Source organism: Oncorhynchus mykiss, chromosome 28 (assembly GCF_057628025.1).
Source record: "Oncorhynchus mykiss isolate SJ-2025 chromosome 28, ASM5762802v1, whole genome shotgun sequence".
NCBI classification, from domain to species: Eukaryota; Metazoa; Chordata; class Actinopteri; order Salmoniformes; family Salmonidae; genus Oncorhynchus; species Oncorhynchus mykiss.
In genome coordinates this window covers 30,432,840-30,457,478 of record NC_143049.1, presented here as the reverse complement: position 1 = coordinate 30,457,478, position 24,639 = coordinate 30,432,840, and the positions used below count along the sequence as shown (strand labels likewise).

The following is a 24,639-nucleotide window of genomic DNA, read 5'->3' as shown; positions in this document are numbered from 1 at the left end:
GCTGGTTTTCTATCTCAGCTTTTAATAGCACAAGTGGTGTGATAATCAAGTTCAACTGAAGTTGAATTGTCTGCTGGACATGAATAATTTTATACAATCGTTTGTTGTAAAAAAATAGTTTTACCTTGTTGAATGAGTCAGATTGAAGTTGTCATATGTAAGCACGACTTCCCTTATGACACAGAGTGTAGTTGTGACACAGAGTGTGTGTTTGCCTTGTCAGGGTCTCTGGTTCAAGCCTTGCTACTGACTGTTTCCCACATTCACTACACTGGTGTCAGAAGTGGGATTGACAAACCGTTTCCTACCATTGGTGGCACAGCAAGAGTTGTGTGATTGTCTTTTAAGAGAAACACTGGAGAACACTTTCTTGGTGATGGGGTAGGGTGGTAAACCTCGTCCATTGGACCAACACTTGGTGATCTTGTAAGACTTCCAAACCTCTTGGTGTAGTAGGTTCACAAATCCCTCCAATCCTCCCTACAATATCCTCAACTTGTTCAGAGGCAATGCAATATTGGGCGATACACATTGTTCATGAACTTGTTGAGACATCACCTCATATTTGAGTCAGTCCCACTGCTGAACACAATGATCTTTGTCAGCATATCTCAGTGACAGAAATGAAGTAGGGGCCTGACACCAGGTGTACCAGGTGTACCAGGTGTAGTCAAGAAGGAAATAAGTACAGATATGCTACGCCAACTCACAAATTTACATTTTGTTTTGCTCTTTTTGCTTTTAAAAAAAAAAACAGGTTTCTGATTCTGGAACTGTCTCTATCTTTCTGTGAGTGTTCTTTTCAGGGATTTGGGGAAATGGCCTTAAGGGAAAGCCTCGCGCCCCTGACCCCGTGACAGCCGACCTAAATCCCAGCAGGACGTCAGGAACATAAAGTGCCAGGGCTATCCCTTGTGTGCACAAGCCCAACTGCCAAGCTCTGATAAGCCAAACATATTCTATCTCTCTTTCTCTCTCTCCTCCATTTTTCATCCCTCGCTCTTTCTCTCTCATTTTTTATTTTTATTCAACCCGTTCAGTTCTCTCTCCATCCGTAATGGTGAAATAACAATTTACCCTCTGCGGTCCGCATGTCCGTGCTGCTGCCTGGGCTTGCGGTTTAAATTTCCCCTCTATATTTCAATGCCTTATCGAAATGAAACCACCACTATAGGCGGCGAGGTGCACAGAGGGAGAAAATAATAATCCAAAACACAGTGGGCGGCGTGCGAGGGGAAAGATAAGCACATCAAGGCTCTGCACATCCAGCGCTGTCCAAATATTTAGTTAGATGGAGAGGGAGGAAGGGGGAGACAATATGAAAATAACAGAAACAATCATACACTATATATAAAATACACAAATGTACAGAGTACTTGGAATAAAATAAAAACATTTTCACTTAGTAGTTTGGTTCTGATGCACAGCCCTTGTCCGCTCCATCTGGTTGGGCACAAATGTATGTTTCTGGTTAAGGGCAAGGAGCCAGGGTCAGGGAACGTATTGACGGCCGATGGAAATGGTAAAGACAGACAGATTTCAGGGAACAAGTTTCTTATCATGTCAGCATAAGAGCACCTTGAATCTCTCTTGAACAGCAATTAGATTGCCTCTCACAAACACTGCTGGGAGATGAGCTCTAATAGTCAGCTATTTATCTGAATCTCACCATGTTGGGCCTGATCTCTTTGGCATATATCTTACAGGAAGTGGATGTTTTCACAGTAAATGTGAAACAGTGCTATAGTTTGGTTGGAAGTGTGAGAGTCAGCTAAAATTATTCAGAGAAAAGTTAATGAAATTGAGCATATTGAATCTCTATTGAACAATTTGAGCTGGAAAAGAGCATTGCTTTCTCTGTGCCAGGTGTTGTCCACGCTCACCTCCAATTGAACCTCTGAAATGTCAAAACCTAGTCGTACTCCTCTGCATGTGTTTTGCAAAGATCAGGTTACGGTACTTTGGATGTTCTTTCACAGACATCAAAACACATCGATTCATTGTAATTGATACTATTCCATTCACTTCATTACAGTCATTATTATGAGCCGTCCTCCTCTCACTAGCCTCCTGTGCCATCTACTGAAGAAGTGACCTTACTTACTCAATATTTGCACCAGTCTGTGCCCAAGTTAGCATCTGCCATTAGGACTCTGAACACACAAAGCTTAAGTGAAAAGTAAAACAAAACTGAAGCTGTCTTTATTTACATTTTGAACTCAAGTCTAGTTCCTCCTCTTTGAACGTTTTCTGTTCTCTGTAATCCCTGAAAGTTGGTGCAAACCCTGAGCTTGCCCATCTGGACCTCTAAGGCTGTGTTTACACAGGCAGCCCAATTCTGATCTTTTTTCACTAATTGGTCTTTTGACCAATGAAAAGTCCTGATGTGATTGGTCAAAAGACCAATTAGTGAGAAAAGATCAGAATTGGGCTGCCTGTGTTAACACAGCCTATGGGCATCTATCTAGGACAGTGACCCCCAAAATCATCCCCTTTCCCTACTTAGAAACAGATGACTTCATCCACCATGTTAATTATCCTCCTTTTAATCAAATGTCACATTCAATTCCCTCTCATGGTGTGTGTTTTGTCTCATCATGATGATGGTGGTGTTTGTGTAGTGTGTGTAGTGTAGTGTGTAGTGTGTGTGTGTGTGTGGCTGATTAAAAAGCGGGTCTCTCTTGGCGGCCCTATCGGGAGGCTTATAGTTGATTTTCTGATTCTCTCGCCTCTCAGCTAGTGATCTAGCGCTCTCAGAAGAACCCTCGCCCCATTTCTTTAATTACTCACTGGATTATGACTCTCGTTGCTAATGACCTGCTGCTAGCGCTCACACACTCACAAACCAGTGATCTGACAGAGGCGGGAGAATGAGGAAGAGGAAGATTAAGAGGTTAAGGGTTTTCTCTGAGCTCTTCTTTAGCCTTCTATTGATTTGTGATATGTTTTTCTACTGTGTGTCTGGATAACGAGCGGCCCAATGAAGGATGGACTACTAGCGGATTGCTACTGGATAGGTCAAACTTACACATTACAGTTGCTAGTCGCTATGGGATTTAAGACAGGTTAGATTTTGAATTGAAGTGTTAGGACTGCGTGGCCAAACACGACTCCAACACCATCATTAAGTTTGCTGACGACACATCAGTGGTAGGCCTGATCACTGGCATGAGACGGCCTATAGGGAGGAGGTCAGAGGACTGGCAGTGTGGTGCGAGGACAACAACATCTCCCTCAATGTCAGCAAGACAAAGGAGCTGATCGTGGACTACAGGAAAAGGCAGACCGAACAGGTCGCCATTAACATCGACGGGGCTGTAGTGGAACGGGTCGAGAGTTTCAAGTTCCTTGGTGTCCACATCACCAAGGAACTATCATGGTCCAAACACACCAAGACAGTTGTAGAGAGAGGACGACAAAACCTTTTCCCCCTCAGGAGACTGAAAAGATTTTACATGGGCCCCCAGATCCTCAAAAGGTTGTACAGCTGCACCATCGAGAGCATCCTGACCGGTTGCATCACCGCCTGGTATGGCAACTGCTCGGCATCTGACCGTAAGGCGCTACAGAGGGTAGTGCGTACGGCCCAGTACATCACTGGGGTCAAGCTTCCTGCCATCCAGGACCTATATAATAGGCGGTGGGAAAACCCATAAAATTGTCAGAGACTTCAGTCACCCAAGTCATTGACTGTTCTCTCTGCTACCGCACGGCAAGCGGTGCCCGAGCACCAAGTCTAGGACCAAAAGGCTCCTTAACAGCTTCTACCCCCAAGCCATAAGACTGTTGAACAATTAATGAAATGGCCACCGGACTATTTACATTGACCCCACATTTGTTTTGTACACCTCTGCTACCCGCTGTTTATTATCTATGTATAATCACTTCACCCCCAGCTACAAATGACCTCTAAACTGTACCCCCGCACACTGACTTGGTACCGGTACCCCTGTATATAGCCTCTTTATTGTGTTACTTGTCATTATTTTTGACTTTAGTTTATTTAGTAAATATTTTTTAAACTCTTCTTGCACTGGACTGTTGGTTAAGGGCTTGTAAGTAAGCATTTCACAGTAAGGTCTACACTTGTTGTATTTGGTGCATGTGACAAATAAAGTTGGATTTGATTTGTTTTGAATATACTCCACAACAGCCTGAATGAGCTGTAACACACACCATCTGACAGCCTATTAAAGTAATAGCAAATACACACACACACACACTGCCTGAAAGCAACACTATGGATCAAGCTACGTATGTATGATCTTATGACATTTCTCATAAACAAAAACATTTCAACAGCAGCACCTCATCCTTTCTCACAGTAACCTACACCACCATTTCTGCAGAACCCGGTCATTCATATTGTTGTGAGGTATTGGCTGTGGCTTCACCACCAAGGGCAGTGCTTATTGCCAGTCACGGTGGACAATTCATTAGAATCCCATTGGACTCTTTCATTAAGATACCAGACCTCCTAATTGCATTTGGGAGATAGCAGAGTCAACCGTGTAACCCCTGCAGCTAATATAATCTCTAATATAATTTTTCTATCTGGGGCTTTTTTTTGCACCAGTCCAGTTGTAGGACTTGAATATGCAGAAGGAACTGGGGAGGTCACAGATTCCCCCGGTACTGCTGCTCATTCCATGCACCAGCTCCGGAGTTCTACGTCACTGTCCTTCTAGGCCCTTCTAGGCGTCACTGAACTGTTTAATTACGCACACCTGGTTCCCATTCCCCCTGATTAGTAATTGTATATATATATATGCCCTCTGTTCACCATTGTTTTGTCGGTTATTGTTCCCATGTTCATTGGTCTTGTGAGTACCTGTGTTTTGTTGTTTTGGCTTTCGTGCTGCGTGCATTGTGTACTCGTTATTACGGGTCTCGTCCCGTGTGTTGTTATTACGGGTCTCGTCCCGTGTATTGTTGTTACGGGTCTCGTCCCGTGTGTTGTTATTACGGGTCTCGTCCCGTGTGTTGCTATTACGGGTCTCGTCCCGTGTGTTGTTATTACGGGTCTCGTCCCGTGTGTTGTTATTACGGGTCTCGTCCCGTGTGTTGTTATTACGGGTCTCGTCCCGTGTGTTGTTATTACGGGTCTCGTCCCGTGTGTTGTTATTACGGGTCTCGTCCCGTGTGTTGTTATTACGGGTCTCGTCCCGTGTGTTGTTATTACGGGTCTCGTCCCGTGTGTTGTTATTACGGGTCTCGTCCCGTGTGTTGTTATTACGGGTCTCGTCCCGTGTGTTATTATTACGGGTCTCGTCCCGTGTATTGTTGTTACGGGTCTCGTCCCGTGTGTTGTTATTACGGGTCTCTTACGGGTCTCGTCCCGTGTGTTGTTATTACGGGTCTCGTCCCGTGCGTTGTTATTACGGGTCTCGTCCCGTGTGTTGTTATTACGGGTCTCGTCCCGTGTGTTGTTATTACGGGTCTCGTCCCGTGTGTTGTTATTACGGGTCTCGTCCCGTGTGTTGTTATTACGGGTCTCGTCCCGTGTGTTGTTATTACGGGTCTCGTCCCGTGAATTTATTAGACATTTAACCTCAGTCTTTTGTTTGGGTTTACATCCCTGTGTTTATATGTTTGTTTTGGGCTTCGTCCCCGTGCCTTTTCATGGCATGTTGTATTTTTGGGTGGAGTATTAAAACCCCCTATTACGTATTCCTGCGCCTGTCTCCAATCATTTATACAACGTGACAAACTGTTGACTTAGGTAGTATAATACTTTGACACAAAGCTTACCTTACAACTCAGGCGTGAAGACTGTGAATAATGGTAAGGGAAAAAATGATGTAATTATGCGTGTTTAGCGTTCATTGTTCATTACAATCTGTTTTAGCCCATTGAAGCCAAACAAAATGATCATTATCGTCGGGCCTGAGGTAGCAGGCGTGACAGAGTGAATCAGGAGTTGAAGCATGCAGAAAGGGAGAGAGAGAGTCCTGGGTATATACCTAGCTCATTGATTTATAGCATGAAGAGAGGGGAGGTGAGGATAGGACAGGGAGGGAGAGAGAGAGAGAAAGTCCTGGGTATATACCTAGCTCATTGATTTATAGCATGACGAGAGGGGAGGTGAGGATAGGACAGGGAGGGAGAGAAAGAGAGATGGGAAAGGAAGATGTAAGACAGAAAGTATGGAGAGGAAAAGAGGCCAAGCGAATGGGGAAAGAGAGTGAAAGAGAAGAAGGGATAGAAAGCTAAGAGAGAGGGAAAATAGACAGTGAGAGTAAGCCATAAAAGGATGAGGGTGAGAAAAAGACAGCTACTTAAGAGAGACAGAGGGAGAGAGTCAGACATATAGAGAAAGAGGGAGAGAGTCAGACATATATAGAGAGAGTCAGACATAGAGAGGGAGAGAGTCAGACATAGAGAGAGAGAGGGAGAGAGTCAGACATAGAGGGAGAGAGTCAGACATATATATGGAGAGAGGGAGAGAGTCAGACATATATATAGAGAGGGAGAGAGTCAGACATATATAGAGAGAGTCAGACATAGAGAGAGACAGACATAGAGAGAGAGAGGGAGAGAGTCAGACATATAGAGAGAGAGGGAGAGAGTCAGACATATAGAGACAGAGGGAGAGAGTCAGACACAGAGACAGAGGGAGAGAGTCAGACACAGAGAGATAGGGAGAGAGTCAGACACAGAGAGAGAGGGAGAGAGTCAGACACAGAGAGAGAGGGAGAGAGTCAGACATATAGAGACAGAGGGAGAGAGTCAGACATATATAGAGAGGGAGAGAGTCAGACATTTATAGAGAGAGTCAGACATAGAGAGAGAGGGGGAGAGAGTCAGACATATAGAGAGAGGGGGAGAGAGTCAGAAATATATAAAGAGAGTCAGACATAGAGAGAGAGGGGGAGAGAGTCAGACATATAGAGACAGAGGGAGAGAGTCAGACATATAGAGAGAGAGGGAGAGAGTCAGACATATAGAGAGAGAGGGAGAGAGTCAGGCATATAGAGAGAGAGGGAGAGAGTCAGACATATATAGAGAGAGGGAGAGAGTCAGACATATATAGAGAGAGAGGGAGAGAGTGAGACATATAGAGAGAGGGGGAGAGAGTCAGACATATAGAGAGAGAGGGAGAGATTCAGACATATAGAGACAGAGGGAGAGAGTCAGACATATATAGAGAGAGGGAGAGAGTCAGACATATATAGAGAGAGGGAGAGAGTCATACATATAGAGAGAGAGGGAGAGAGTCAGACATATATAGAGAGGGGGAGAGAGTCAGACATATATAGAGAGAGGGAGAGAGTCAGACATATAGAGAGAGAGGGAGAGAGTCAGACATATAGAGAGAGAGGGAGAGAGTCAGAAATATAGAGAGAGAGGGAGAGAGTCAGACATATATAGAGAGAGGGAGAGAGTCAGACATAGAGAGAGAGGGGGAGAGAGTCATACATATAGAGAGAGAGGGAGAGAGTCATACATATAGAGAGAGAGGGAGAGAGTCAGACATATAGAGAGAGAGGGAGAGTCAGACATATAGAGAGAGGGAGAGAGTCAGACATATAGAGACAGAGGGAGAGAGTCAGACATATAGAGACAGAGGGAGAGAGTCAGACATATAGAGACAGAGGGAGAGATTCAGACATATAGAGACAGAGGGAGAGAGTCAGACATATAGAGACAGAGGGAGAGAGTCAGACATATATACAGAGAGAGAGAGAGTCGGACATATATATAGAGAGAGAGAGTCAGACAGAGAGAGAGAGAGAGTCAGACATGTAGAGACAGAGGGAGAGAGTCAGACATATATATATATATATATAGAGAGAGAGAGTCAGACATATATATATAGAGAGAGAGGGAGAGAGTCAGACATATAGAGACAGATGGAGAGAGTCAGACATATATAGAGAGAGGGAGAGAGTCAGACACAGAGAGAGAGGGAGAGAGTCGGACATATAGAGAGAGAGGGAGAGAGTCAGACATATAGAGACAGAGGGAGAGAGTCAGACATATAGAGACGGAGGGAGAGTCAGACATATAGAGACAGAGGGAGAGAGTCAGACATATAGAGAGAGAGGGAGAGAGTCAGACAGAGGGAGAGAGTCAGACATATAGAGAGAGAGGGAGAGAGTCAGACATATAGAGACAGAGGGAGAGAGTCAGACATATAGAGACAGAGAGAGCGAGTCAGACATATAGAGAGAGAGGGAGAGAGTCAGACATATAGAGAGAGAGGGAAAGAGTCAGACATATAGAGAGAGAGGGAGAGAGTCAGACACATAGAGAGAGTCAGACACAGAGAGAGAGGGAGAGAGTCAGACATATAGAGAGAGAGGGAAAGAGTCAGACATATAGAGAGAGAGGGAGAGAGTCAGACACATAGAGAGAGTCAGACACACAGAGAGAGGGAGAGAGTCAGACATATAGAGACAGAGGGAGAGAGTCAGACATATAGAGAGAGGGAGAGAGTCAGACATATATAGAGAGAGTCAGACATAGAGAGAGAGGGGGAGAGAGTCAGACATATAGAGAGAGAGGGAGAGAGTCAGACATATATAGAGAGAGTCAGACATAGAGAGAGAGGGGGAGAGAGTCAGACATATAGAGACAGAGGGAGAGAGTCAGACATATAGAGAGAGAGGGAGAGAGTCAGACATATATAGATAGAGAGAGTCAGACATAGAGAGAGAGGGGGAGAGAGTCAGACATATAGAGACAGAGGGAGAGAGTCAGACATATAGAGACAGAGGGAGACAGTCAGACATATAGAGAGAGAGGGAGAGAGTCAGACATATAGAGAGAGAGGGAGAGAGTCAGACATATAGAGAGAGGGAGAGAGTCAGACATATAGAGACAGAGGGAGAGAGTCAGACATCTAGAGACAGAGGGAGAGAGTCAGACATATAGAGACAGAGGGAGAGAGTCAGACATATAGAGACAGAGGGAGAGAGTCAGACATATAGAGACAGAGGGAGAGAGACAGACATATAGAGACAGAGGGAGAGAGTCAGACATATAGAGACAGAGGGAGAGAGTCAGACATATATACAGAGAGAGAGAGTCAGACATATAGAGACAGAGGGAGAGAGTCAGACATATAGAGACAGAGGGAGAGAGTCAGACATATAGAGACAGAGGGAGAGAGTCAGACATATAGAGAGAGAGGGACAGAAGGGAGAGTTAATGCAGCTATAAATAGCTGTGCCTGGCAGGCCTCCCCTGAGTCTGTCCCCCTGTTTGCCTGTCCTCCTCCCCCTCCGGATGACCTCTGCTCAGGGGGCATCAATTATTCAGCTCTTAAAGTTGGCATCCAGGTGCTCTGCTCATCTCATCCCTCCCCCTCCACCCCCTGCTTTCTACATTCCCCTCCTCTCTCTGCATCCTCCTCTCATCTCTACCCACCTCTACTTCCTTCCATTTCTCCTTTTCTCTCTCTACCCCCATCTCTTCTTTACTTCTTATCCCTCCCCTTTCCGCTCAACGTTTTTCTTTTTGCCTCTTCTCTACCTCATCTCTCCATCTCTGCCCCAACTGCCCCTGCTGCCCTCCACAGCCCCTTGGTTTCCCCGTGGCGGGTACACACTGACAGCGCTCACATCTGTGGTGGTCACGAGGTCACAGAGACAGGGTTTCCTGAACGCCGGGAGCCCCTCACTCTGGGACGCCCATCGCCTGGTAACAACTTTGCTGTGGTGAGGTACAAAACCAGCAGCGATTAGGTTGCAACAGAGGCAGAGACGGAATGTACAGTGTACGCTTGTTTAGGCTTGCGTAATTTGCTGTGACTAGGGTTGACAGGATTGTAGAATGTAGGATGTCCCTCCTGGGTATCCATAGTTGCCTGTGACTTATTTGCATCAAACAGATTTCTGAAATCAGGCTGGACAGTTAATCAGATGGTACCTGGAATATTTACCTTGACCGCCTTTATTATTTATTTTGTAGCACTGACTCTCCTGCCCTGGCTCTCCTGCCCTGGCTCTCCTGCCCTGACTCTCCTGCCCTGGCTCTCCTGCCCTGGCTCTCCTGCACTGGCTCTCCTGCCCTGGCTCTCCTGCCCTGGCTCTCCTGCCCTGGCTCTCCTGCCCTGACTCTCCTGCCCTGACTCTCCTGCCGTGACTCTCTTGCACTGGCTCTCCTGCCCTGGCTCTCCTGCCCTGGCTCTCCTGCCCTGACTCTCCTGCACTGACTCTCCTGCCCTGGCTCTCCTGCCCTGGATCTCCTGCCCTGGCTCTCCTGCCCTGGCTCTATGTACACTCACTGGACTCTGCCCATGCACTCACACATACTACACAGACACTCCAACACACACACATAAACACACTACATAAGCTCACACATCCAAACCACACACATACACACACACACACACACACCCACAGCACGCACACATGCATATTGACGTCACACACACACACACACACACACAATTTCACACTTCACACACGCTGCTGCTACTCTGTTTATTATCTATCCAGATTGCCTAGTCACTTTTACTCCCAGCTACATGTCAGTGGAGGCTGCTGAAGGGAGGACGGCTCATATTAATAGCTGGAACGTAGCACATGGAATGGCATCAAACAATGTGGAAAGTATGTGGAAACCACATACTTACAGTTTTTTCCAACCATACAACACAGCCCATATTCTCACATTTCTGGACAGACTCCACAACATTCTCATACCACCAGAGCGTATGAATGATGCAGATCATCAAAGAACCCGGTACGTTGTAGTATGGGACAACGTGAGCTTTCATCGTGCAGCCCCAGTCCAAAACTGGTTTGCTGACCACCCACCATTTCTCGTGCAATACCTCCCATCATACTCACCATTTCTGAACCCCATAGAAGAGTTATTTTCGGCATGGCGGTGGAAGGTATACGACCGGCAGCCCTTTGTGCTCAGGCCTCTTGTGCAGGCTATGGAAGAGGCATGTGATGAGATTGATGTGGGTGCGATTCAGGGATGGAGAGGCACTCAAGGCGCTTCTTCCCTCGATGTCTGGCAAGGGAAGATATTGCCTGTGATGTGGACGAGGCGTTGTGGCCAGACCCAGCTGTGATGTGGCCGAGGCGTTATGGCCAGACCCAGCTGTGATGTGGACGAGGCGTTGTGGCCAGACCCAGCTGTGATGTGGCCGAGGCGTTGTGGCCAGACCCAGCTGTGATGTGGACGAGGCGTTGTGGCCAGACCCAGCTGTGATGTGGACGAGGCGTTGTGGCCAGACCCAGCTGTGATGTGGACGAGGCGTTGTGGCCAGACCCAGCTGTGATGTGGACGAGGCGTTGTGGCCAGACCCAGCTGTGATGTGGACGAGGCGTTGTGGCCAGACCCAGCTGTGCGGCAAGATGCTGCCTAATTATTTTTCTTGCCTCTTTTTTTCTATATATTTTTTCTGCACATTTTTTCTGCAATTTTCTTTTTCAGTTTACTGTTTTTTTGTGAGCATATTTTTGTTCAGTCCAATGTAAATATATCTGCTGTGCATATGTTGCACTGACTTGTGAAATTTAAAAAAAATAAACTGTTTCAACAGCATGTGTGTGTATCTGCAAATATTTCTGTGCATCTGAAGATTTTCAACAATTTGAACTATTTAAGTATTATGGCAAAGCATACCAAAGATGAGAGTGCTTTTCATTATGCCCAACAGTGGTTAGATATAAATCTGGTAATATGAATGAAGTGTGTGTAGTTGGTTAGACATAAATCTGGTAATATGAAGTGTGGGCCATTTCGTGCTAACGTTTGATTTTGATAATGCTATATGTAGTTTTGGTTGCAGTGCTTCATTTTGCAGGATATATGAGGTATTTTGCAGTTTGGTTGTGTGGTTTTGTGAATTGTGTTAAGTATTTTGATAAAACCAGCCTTGTGTTGCGTATACTGTAATGTATTTGATACCATTTGATACCGTTCGTACTCCTCGTATACAGCCTTGTGTTGTGTATACTGTAATGTATTTGATACCATTTGATACCGTTCGTACTCCTCGTATACAGCCTTGTGATTTTATTGTGTTACTATCTCCTTTTTATTTAGTGAATATTTGTCATACTTTTTAACTCATTGTTGGGAACGGGCTCGTAAGCATTTCACTGTAAAGTCTACACTGGTTGTATTTGGCACGTGACAAATAAAATGTGATTTGATTCTGAGATGGCCACTAGTGAACATTAAATGCAATTACCTACACTGTTGAGTTATGGACTAAGTTGCTATTTTGTCAATTAGGAGAGAACTGAAACAAATGCATCACTCACACCCAAAATCCTTTACTTATTTGATCGTCTTATCTTCTATAAATCAAATTTTCACATATGGTAACCTTGAGTGCCCGGCGAGGCGTCTACTAATGTATCTCAATTTCCTCAGCATTCATTCAGTCTCAGCTCTGTGTTCATCCAGCAATACTTCACTGGCAGTGGGCAGCAGCACCAACAGGCTGGAGCTTCATATGTAACTGGTTGCTGCTGGCCAAACAGACTATCAGCCAGAGTTACTCCTTACTGCATGCCAAGCCAAGAGGTCCCAGCAAGCACTGCCTACGTGCTGCGCGCCAAAGGCTGTTCATTGCCACACACACACAGCCCTCCTCCCAGGCCCACACACAACCCTCCTCCCAGACCCACACACAGCCCTCCTCCCAGACCCACACACAGCAATCCTCTCAGACCCACACACAGCCCCACAAGCCAACCAATGTGCTGTATCATATCATCACTAAATATTTGCAGCATCCCAACTGTTTTCCTTGGCACTGACCGAATTTTCTACTAAACCGAAATTTCAAACATGTCGATGCCAAGTGTCGGCACCCGTGACTCTGAAATAAACACGTAACAAACATACCATGGTTTTCAGAACGTGTGAACAAGTCATGTGAAAAAATGAATGTGAAAAAACATTGTAATTGATTTATTTTCACGTGAAATGTTCACACGTATATTTTTCATGTATTTGTCGTTTTTTTATACTTTTTGATTAGTGTCGCAGTATATTATGCACATCTGCAAGCATAGCCGCAATGGCTGGACAAATACTATTTATCTCTTATATACAGCATCTTATATATGTTAATAAAAGTTCCTCTGCCCAGGTATTGCTGAAGCATGCCAGATCTTACACTATCTAGAACCTAAAAGGGTTATTCGGCTGTCCCCATAGGAGAATCCTTTGAAGAACCTTTTTTAAGTTACAAGTAGAACCTTTTTGGGTTCCATAAAAAACCCTTTCCACATAAGGTTCAACATGGAACCCAAAAGGGTTCTACTTGGAACCCAAAAGAGTTCTACCTGGAACGAAAAGGGTTCTCTTATGGGGACAGCCAAAGAACCCTATTGAAGCCCTTTTTTCTAAGAGTGTACAATGCCTGGATAGGTATTTTAAATATCAGCTAACCACATCAATAACATTTAGACATACACGGACACACACACTCACACTCAGACACAAACACACACCAGGCCAGCGACTGCAGCCAGAGGTCCAGCCCACTCGGCCACAACAGGCAGGGGTGTGAGAGGATGTGACAACTGCTGAATGACGAAACGACACATAGGAGTCAGTGGATGGGCCCTCGCATACACACCAAGCACACACATCAAAACAAAAGTGAGATCTACACCTGCATTCACATGAAGACTTCTAAACTTCAAGATACACACATCCAAACATACACTCTACACCTGCATTCACATAAAGACTTCTAAACTTCAAGATACACACATCCAAACATACACTCTACACCTGCATTCACATAAAGACTTCTAAACTTCAAGATACACACATCCAAACATACACTCTACACCTGCATTCACATAAAGACTTCTAAACTTCAAGATACACACACTGTTACTTTCTACTATCTGACTCCATTCCTAGAGATCTGCCAAGAGGTCATTTCTCCCCCCGAAGTATTTTTCACAGCAGCACTGATCTAGAATTAATAAAACAATTCAAAGTGCTGTAGCAATTAACTGCAAACAATAGCCTTGAAGTCATTTTCTCATCAGCGGTTTACCAGAACAAATTACAGCCTGGAGCTGTTTGCTATGATACCTTCTTATGGTACAAGTACATAATTATCAAACAACAAAGTGTCTCTAACAACATGTGTTCTCATTGGAGTAGGTCAAAGGTAATTTGACAAAGGTCAAAACAGACAAATGTGATGACTCAAGAATTGTTTAGAGTCTGAAGTAGTGGACAGGAATGCGGCGTCCATATTCGGAAGTCGTCAAAACCCAAAGCTCTGCCTGTCAACAGAAGGCCAAAGACAGAAGCTTTACTATTGCATCCTTAAAGTATATCAATGACCTCGTCTGCACTTCCGTCTCTGCACTGAGTGTCAGCAGACAGGCCTAACATAATGAAATGTTAGCTCTATAATTATATCTAACTGAGAACGCATATTAATAGTCTGTTAAAAAAAATTTGATCAACACTGTCAGAATGATTTCTAGCCAACCACTTCAAATGACTATGGCACGATTGTGTGTTCTATAGACTAATGGAAACAGATGGCATTAACGACTTCTCCACCGAGCGTTTAAGTCCTGCCCTAGAGATGGAGAGAGAGATAGACAGCACGAAGCGCAATGAGCATGGAGAAACCCTCCCTCTCACTTTGTACACTTCTATCTGTCATTGTCTGTCAGTATACTGCACAATTTAATAAACACTTGCTCCCCAAAACACGTGTAAATATTGGACTATAAATTGTGCCTTCCTGTATTACACTTATGCTAAAATATTGATTCTATTCTACTGAGCCATTTACTTTGTTTGCATTATCTTTTCTTATTTTCTTATTTTTGGATTGTCGAGAAGGGACCTGCATGTAAGCATTTTTGTTGGACATTGTGTACCATGTGTATCCCGTATATATACGACTAATAAAACTTTTTGACAGGTGCAGAATCATTATGCATTACTATCATCATTATAATTATTCTGAATATTTTCTACGGGGAGGCAAAAACAGGATCGATTGGATTTGACAGTTGACATTTGAATACATAAGAAAGTCAAAACGACGCACTCTTCCTAACCAGACACAATAACTGTCAGCTGCAGAGAAGTGAGGTATATGAAAGGTAAGGCTGAAACATCTTTCAGAGAAATAATCAGTGTGAATCCATTAGAGAACTTTGTGATATGTAGTCGCTAGCGTGGTGTAATCTGTCATTTTTAGTGATCTTGGGACTCTTTAGGTTTGTCATAACAGAGCAGTGATGATGTTTAATGGGTAATATTACTGTCATTCGTGTTTATTTATCTGTCTCATCTAAGGTGGATATGAATGTGCTGTGCAGGTTTGAAATGAACAACATCCTACATTAATGTAATGCTAGGCTAAATTGATGTGTATCACCGAATGTCATCATATGTCCATATAACATGTTAGTGAGACATTATTAGATGTTCTTAGTATGATAGTAATGTGTGCTGTCAATGAACATGTGTTGCATGATAAATATTGGTGCTGGGAAGGTGTATTGCTAGGTTAATTAATGTGTAGCACGGAACACGATCATATTTAACATTACAAAATGTCAGTGAGACATTATGTGTTGTATATTTAATAGCACAAGTGCAATGAATAAAATGTGACTGCTGGGAAGGGGGCATGCAACAGCATTCAACATAAATATAACATGGTCCTTCGAGCCGGAGGTTCCACTTACCGTGGTGAAATGGCAGAGCGGAGACTGCCTCAGTCTTCTCCTTACCACAGTAGATAGGCATCATCTTTACCAGTGCCTTCAACACCCCTAATTCACTGTCTTTAAAGGTGCAATCTGTGATTTCTGCATCCAGTTCTTTGACTTTTAAATTAATTATATACACTGAGTGTACAAAACATTGCTCTTTCCATGACATAGACTGAGCAGGTGAATCCAGGTGAACGCTATGATTCCTTATTTATGCCACTTGTTAAATCCACTTCAATCAGTGTAGATGAAGGGGAGGAGACAGGTTAAAGAAGGATTTTTAAGCCTCGAGACAATTGAGACATGTATTGTGTATGTGTGCCATTCAGAGGGTGAATGGGCAAGACAAAAGATTTGATTGCCTTTGAATGGGGTATTGTAATAGGTGCCAGGCCCACCGTTTTAAGTGTGCCAAGAATGGTCCACCACCCAAAGGACATCCAGCCAACTTGACACAATTGTCGTAAGCATTGGAGTCAACATGGGTCAGCATCCCTGTGGAACACTTTCAACACCTTGTAGAGTCCATGCCCTGATTAATTGAGTCTGTTCGGAGGGAAAAGGGGGTGCAACTCAATATCAGGAAGTTGTTCCTAATGTTTTGTACAGTCAGTGTACATGTATGTATTCATACATATTTGATTATATGTCAAGGACCATGCCATGTCTCCATGTAGCGCTAATGTTAGCTATCAAGCTGTCTATCTGCAGTCCCTAGGCAGCAGTATACAACCAATTTGGACCAATACAACAACTTCATTGTGAGGTAAAGGACAGCCAAAAGGTCAGCCAAATATCACTGAAGGTCAGCCTCATTTGATTGTCTTCATCAGTCTCACTCAACAGGGACTACTAGGGCATCATGGGAGAATTACACCACAGCCAATCCCAGCGACAGAATACTAATCGCATTCATAATGACAGAAAATGTGATATACGGTACTACAACTGCAGAACGAGCATTCAGCGCCGAAGATCCAAGACACCAAGATCCACTCAAGTCAGACTTGGATAACTGTGTGATATATATATATATATATATATATATATAGATAGATAGATAGATATTACCTCTATTTGCTCTTCACCAGATAGTAGGTCATCTCATCAGAAAGCGACTCTGAGATATTGCTTTTATGTGTCCTTCAGAGGGATGGAGGATTTCTGTGCTATGTGGCCTGGTGTGTCTAGTTCCCACAACACCCACACCAACCACATTCAGAGAGATATACACTATACATACAAATGTATGTGGACACCCCTTCAAATGTGTGGATTTGGCTATTTCAGCCACACCTGTTGCTGACAGGTGTATAAAATCGAGCACACAGCCATGCAATCTCCATAGGCAACCATTGGCAGTAGAGTTGCCTTACTGAAGAGGTCAGTGACTTTCAACGTGGCACCGTCATAGGATGCCAACTTTCCAACAAGTCAGTTTGTCAAATTTCTGCCCTGCTAGAGCTGCCCCGGTCAACTGTAAGTGCTGTTATTGTGAAGTAGAAACGTCTAGAAGCAACAACGGCTCAGCCGTGAAGTGGTAGGTCACACAAACTCACTAATACTCTTCTGGCTGAATGGAAGCAAGTCCCCACACAATGCTCCGACAGCTAGTGGAAAACCTTTCCAGAAGAGTGGAGGCTTTTATAGCAGCATATTAATGCCCATGATTTTGGAATGAGATGTTCGACGAGCAGGTGTCCACATACTTTTGGTAATGTAGTGCAGCTACAGAGTTTGATAAGTTGAAAAGCAAATATGAACGTTATTGTTGTTGAACATTTAGTTCTACTCAGATGGCAGATGGTTTGTCTTCCTTTGTTAATTCATAGGCACTGACACCAACATAAGCCACCTTAAATTAATATCGCTATCTGAGTGCTGTTTAAAGCCTCACCGTTGAGTTATGGTTTATCTGGCTGTCGGACAGATGTCTAAAAGATGTCGCCTGTGAGTTGCTTGTGACATAGACCAAACCGTTTTCTGGTATCTAGTATGAAGTTGGTTTTCAGGATAAACTAGTCCAGGTGAGTTGCTTGTGACATAGACCAAACCGTTTTCTGGTATTTGGTAAACATGGAGTATCTAGTATGAAGTTGGTTTTCAGGATAAACTAGTACAGGAGCCTGGTATTTGGAGACCCTATACAGCAGTGGGGTCACAGATATTGAAGAAGCAGACAAAATCACAAGTTGTTATTGTCAAGTGCACAAGTCCAGTAAAATGCCTTTTTGCAAGTTCCAAACCCAACAACGCAGTAATCAATATCAATGTAGCACTAAATATCAATGTAGCACTAAATATCAATGTAGCACTAAAAATAACAAGGTAAAACAAAAACACACAAGAAATAGAAATAAAATGAACATGATAAAGTAAGAAGCTATAATACAGGACAATTTCCAATACCATATTTATAATGTGCAGGGATGCTGGAGTGATAGAGGTAGATATGTATAGGGGTGAGGTAACTAGGCATCAGATATATGATAAAGAGTGTCATAGAGACAGTGCAAAAAATATGTATAATACAAGGGTCTACACGGACTCAGCTGTTCAGGAGCCTTTTGGTGTCAGACTTGATGCACCGGTACCGCTTGCCGTGCGGAAGCAGAGAGAACAGTCTATGGCTTGGGTGGCTGGAGTCTTTAACATTCTCTGGGTCTTCCTTTCACACCGCCTGATATAGAGGTCGTGGATGGCAGGGAGCTCGGCCCAAGTGATGTACTGGGCTGTCCGCACCACCCTCTGTGCCGCCATGCAAATCAAGGGCGGTGCTGTTGCCATACCAAGCAGTGATACAGCCAGTCAAGATGCTCTCAATGGTACAGCTGTATAACTTTTTGAGGATCAAGGGCCCATGCCAAGCCTGTTCAACCTCCTGAGGGGGAAGAGGCACTGTCGCAATTTCTTTGACTGTGCTCATGTGAGTGGACCATTGTAAGTCCTGAGTGATTTGGACACAGAGAAACTTGAAGCTCTTAACTTGCTCCACTACAGCCCAAGTCAATATGGATGGGGGCGTACACACCCTCCTGTTTTCTGTAGTCCACGATCAGCTCCTTCGTCTTACTGATGCTAAGGGAGAGGCTGTTGTCCCGGCACCAAACTGCCAAGTCACTGACCTCCTTCCTGTAGGCTCTCATCGTCACCGGTGATCAGGCCTACCACCATCGTGTCCTCAGCAAACTTAATGATGGTGTTGGAGTCGTGAGTGGCCACACAGTCGTGGGTGAACAGGGAGTACAGGAGGGGACTAAGCACACACCCCTGTGGAGCCCCCACTGTGGAGTTTCAAAATTTGTCGTGATCTTAAATAATGCTGCAGCAATTGCAAAGATTTTACAAAGTTACAGTTATTAGAATTCATTAGGCCCTAATCTATGGATATTACATTACTGGGCAGGGGTGCAGTCATTGGTGGGCCTTGGAGGGCATAGGCCCACCCACTTGGCAACCATGCCCATCCAGCCAATCAGAATGAGTTTTCCCCCACAAAATGTCTTCATTACAGAGAGAAATACTCCTCAGCAGACGTACTGCCAAATGCTCTAATACGACGTGGAGGCAGCTTTTTTTGTTTCAGCTCATGAAACATGGGTCCAACACTTTACATTGCGTTGATATTTTTGTTCAGTGTAGATTTAAAAGTTTGCGTTTGAGACATACATGCTCTTGGTAGCAGGCTGTTGTTGTTGTTGTGCGTGCATGACTGTTTTTCAAAAAGTTTTCCAATTACCAGAGCATTATGAGAATTTTTCAAGGTTGATAGTTTGCTCGGGGGTGGTCAGGACCGACGTAGAGCACATAGTGTATGTGTGTCCTGCTGCTGTGTTTGAATTAACAATGCATGACATTTGAAAATGTAGTGCTGTGTGTGGCAGTGTGCACAGATGTGCATCCACCACACATTGAGCCATAAGTCACTTGGAACACATTCCCATGAGAGGAATCCCACTGTAAAGCTGTGCCAGCTCTTCCCCCTCACACATTCAAATCAAATCAAATGTTATTGGTCACATACCCATATTTAGCAGATGTTACTGCGGTTGAGATGAGTAAAGCGGTATGTAAACATCATTAAAGTGACTAGAATTCCATTATTAAAAGGGGCCATTTTATAACCCATCTCATGCATTCGCGCTCTTACTCTTTTCTTCTCCTTTCTCCTCTTTCCTCTCTTGCTGTGCCTGTGTTTACGCTTGCTCTGTCTCCATCTTGTTTTGTTATAACCCGCTCTCTCTTTCTCTCTCCCTCTGTATTTATAAAGCCTACCTCTGCTCGTCCATCAATAATGCAGTGGTGCTTATAGAGCTCTATAAAATGCAGGGTCGACTGGAGAGGGAGCCAAGGGATGTGTGAGATATAGTAGGCATCAGCGACCCAAAATAGCACCCGCTCCACCCTTCACCAGCCCCCCTGAGGCCCTATATATTGCACCCTGAATGGTGGTGTCACGCCCTGGTCTTAGTATTTTGTGTTTTCTTTATTATTTTGGTCAGGCCAGGGTGTGACATGGGTTTATTTATGTGGTGTGTTTTGTCTTGGGGTTTTCGTACGTATCGGGATTGTGGCTTAGTGGGGTATTCTAGGTAAGTCTATGTCTGGAGTGGTTCTCAATCAGAGGCAGGTGTTTATCGTTGTCTCTGATTGGGAACCATATTTAGGCAGCCATATTCTTTGAGTGTTTCGTGGGTGATTGTTCCTGTCTCTGTGTTTGTTGTCACCAGATAGGCTGTATAGGTTTTCACGGTACGTTTATTGTTTTTGTATTGATCGTGTTTCGTCTTCATTAAACATGTATCAAAATTACCACGCTGTGTTTTGGTCCGACTCTCTTTCACCCAAAGAAAACCGTAACAGGTGGAGGCATTACATGTGTGCAACTACATGTGTGCAGTTTATCAGCTACTTTTCTTCACTGAACTCTTCAATTTGAGCTGTTGGTGTGTTGAACTGTGGGGCAGTCAAGCAAGACCAACCCTGTCTTTGTAGGAACAGCAAGATCCACCTAGCTAATGTTCTTTCTCTGTGTCAACACATGCAAATTAAGAGACAACGCGTGGATGCTCTGGTTCCTTATGACTTTGCACATCTGTCCTGTCGCTTTCTCTCTCACATTATCTCTCTGAACTGGAGCCTGGCTCAATGGTTGCATTCCATTCGTGTCCAGTGCCTGAACACCCTGTGTGGCCCCCTTGCTGCAGTCTAATTAGTGCAAAAAAAATCTGTCTCCCCTCTGCATTCGCTGGGGCGACTGCTGATGAGGAACCATCTGTCTGGATCACCCCATAAAGCCCCATATTTCTCTGTCACCATCGATGGCAGGGAGAACAGGAGAAGAGGGGGGGGGGGGGGAGAGAGAAAAATAGTTTATGAGATAGGGAAAGAGATGGGGAGAAAAGTGGGTACTAAATTCAGAGGGAGAATTCAAAAAGAGAAAAGGAGAGAGAAAAACGAGAAAGTGAGAGAAGAAAGCTGTCAGTAGTGAGAGACTGCAGGATATAGAGAAAGCTGTCAGTAGTGAGAGACTGCAGGAGATAAAGAGATGGCAAAGCTTTGCAGTAGGAGGTTCAACAGAAAGAGAGGAGAGAGAGAATTAGTGTGAATTACTTGTTGACTCCCTGCTTCTAGAGATGGGGGGGGGGGGGGGGCTTGATTAAACCTAATGGCAGACGGGCACCTGCACAGCGGTTCCTTTGAAGGTTTTGAGCTTATGCCACAATCGTTTGTGATAGATGGACTACACCAGCCAGAATATAGCATGAGCTTATAGTATGGTAACTTGGTATGTACTTTGAACTCTTATTCACTAAAAAAGTGATACACCCTAGATGTCGAGTTGTCAGCAGCAGCTGTAAACGTGGGCTAGGGAAGGACGGACAATCTCTTCAGAACGACAGGGTACCACAACCTATCCATTCTACCACAAGACGACACACTACAACGTATCTGCCTAGAAATATTCTTCAAAGGTCAAGGGAGATCTCTGCTGGGCAACCCAGCCTTCCATCTTCGACCAATCTATTGAAGCGCAGCTCAGAGTAAATATATGTCTTGCATTTTCCTTTTCCGAATGAGCGGTTATTTAAAATGCATAAGATTCTGTATTAACGATAGCATAGCTTCATAAGGTCAATAGAGACCCAGTCCTTTTGTTTCTCAGTCTTCCCGCACTTTCATTCAAACCCAACTCCCTTCTTTGTGTAACCAGCCGTCATATCAGTTTCGTCCGCCAGAGACGTTTTCTTTTATGACATAATTTGTCATCAATGTATGATCCATCCTGTGTATATGTAATTCTGTGTGATTGAGGTATTTAGTAAATAAATCATTAAACCAAATTTTGTATTGCTGATTCAACTTGTTAGCCAGGGTTTGTGAAGATAACCACGTTCAAATCAGACTGAATAAGGTGATTAATAATTGACTGCTATTGATATTGTCACTCTCGTCATAAGGATCAAGAGACAACAGCTCAAATTGAAGAGTTCAGTGAAGAAAAGTAGCTGATCTACTGTGAGTAGAGTTCCACATAATTTTGATAAACTGAAACTCACCTAACAAAACAACAAACAACCAAACGAAACTCTATACAAATACTGCTGACAGGCAACTAAACATAGACAAGATCCCACAAACCCAAAAGTGGAAAAATGGCTACCTAAATATGATCCCCAATCAGAGACAACGATTGTGCATCTGTAGAAGTTTGTGAGGGTTTTAGGTGACAAGCCACATTTCTTCAGCCTCCGGAGGTGGAAGAGGCACTGTTGTGCCTTCTTCACCACACTGTCTGTGTGGGTGGATAATTTCAATTTGTCCGTGATGTGTGCGCCGAGGAACTTGAGACTTTCCACCTTTTCCACTGCGGTCCCGTCAATGTGGATAGGGGGGTGCTTCCTCTGCTGTTTCCTGAAGTCCTGTTGTTTACTATCCTGTTGTTTACTGTCCTGCTGTGCTGTTGTTTAATGTCCTACTGTCTTGTTGTTTACTTTCCTGCTGTCCTGTTGTTTACTGTCCTACTGCCCTGTTGTTTACTGTCCTACTGCCCTGTTGTTTACTGTCCTACTGTCTTGTTGTTTACTGTCCTGTTGTTTACTGTCCTACTGTCCTGTTGTTTACTGTCTTGCTGCCCTGTTGTTTACTGTCCTACTGCCCTGTTGTTTACTGTCCTACTGTCTTGTTGTTTACTGTCCTGTTGTTACTGTCCTACTGTCCTGTTGTTTACTGTCCTACTGCCCTGTTGTTTACTGTCCTACTGTCTTGTTTACTGTCCTGTTGTTTACTGTCCTACTGTCCTATTGTTTACTGTCCTACTGCCCTGTTGTTTACTGTCCTCCTGCCCTGTTGTTTACTGTCCTCCTGCTCTGTTGGGGTCCTCATGGTCCTTTTGTGGCTCAGTTAGAAGAACATGGTGCTTGTAACACCAGGATAGTGGGTTTGATTCCTGAGACCACCAGTAAGTCAAATGTATGCATGCATGACTTTGGATAAAAGCACATTCTAAATGGCATACAGTGTCTTCAGAAAGTATTCAGACCCCTGACTTTTTACACATTTTGTTGTGTTACAGTCTGAATTTACAAATGATTCAATTGAGATTTTTGGCCACTGATCTACACATAATGTCAAAGTGGAATTATGGTTTTCATTTTTTTTTTTTTTTACAAATGAATATAAAATGAAAAGCTGAAGTGTCTTGAGTCAATACATATTCAAACCTTTTGTTATGGCAAGCCTAAATAAGTAAATAAGGAGTAAATAATGAGTAAAAAGGAGCTTAACATCTCTGTACCTCTGTCGTGCAGTGAATTTCAAACACAGATTCAAGCTGTCACTACAGGGTGTATTGATACACCATCCTTCCTAACTCAGTTGCCGGAAAGGAAGGAAACCGCTCAGGGATTTCACAACGAGGCCAATGGTGTCTTTAAAACATTTACAGATTTGAATGGCTGTGATAGGAGAAAACTGACTCTAGGTCACCAGGCTGCTTGTTATGGCACACACCTGTCACCATCGTTAAGCGCACCTGCACATCAGACTCACCTGGACTCTATCACCTCCCTGATTACCTTCCCTATATATGTCACTCCCTTTGGTTTCTTCCCCAGGCATTATTGTTTCTGTTCTAATGTCATGTCTGTGCATTTCTCGTGTTTCTTGTTTTGTATTATGTTGCGTTTATTTATCTAAACACTCACTCTCTGAACTTGCTTCCCGACTTTCAGCATACATCGTTGCACCTTTTTGTGTGTCAGTGGGAATGGCGTCAGGTCCGGGAGCCGCTACAGGCTCCCCTGCCTCAGCCGGATCGACAGGATCCCCTACCTCAGCCGGATCGACAGGCTCCCCTACCTCAGCCGGATCGACATGCTCCCCTACCTCAGCCGGTCTGTCAGGTTCCCGCGTATCAGCAGGGGTGACCGGTCCGCTCCTGATCCCGGGAATCGTCCCTTTGATCATCCCTTTGGTATGATCTCTCTCCGGTGCTCTAGGTCTCCATGCTCCAGCGTCTCAGCCGGATTGACAGGTTTACCGTGCCTCAGCAGAGGTTACCGGTCTGCTATTAAACCCCGGGATCATCATTTTAGTCTGCGGCCTGCGGCTAGTGCTGCGAGTTGAGGAGGGGGTACTGTCACGTGTGCTCCCTCTCCAGCCTCTAGGTCACCAGGCTGCTCGTTATGACGCACACGTCACCATCATTACGCACACCTGCGTGTCATCAGACTCACCTGGACTTCATCACCTCTGATTACCTTCCCTATATATGTCACTCCCTTTGGTTCCTTCCCCAGGCGTTATTGTTTCTGTTCCAGTGTCATGTCTGTTCGTGTTTCTTGTTTTGTATTATGATGCTAAATTGATTAAAACACTAACTCCCTGCTTCCCGACTTTCAGCGCACATCGTTACAGCAAATAACTTTTTGTCCTGAAGACAAAATGT

The 24,639-nt window shown here is 44.3% G+C and overlaps 1 protein-coding gene across 1 annotated transcript in view; it reads right to left on the bottom strand.

The window, feature by feature from the left end:
- Positions 1-24,639, bottom strand: part of LOC110508889 (calsyntenin-2) — a 267,259-nt gene that overhangs the window by 65,336 nt on the left and 177,284 nt on the right. The window lies entirely within an intron of this gene.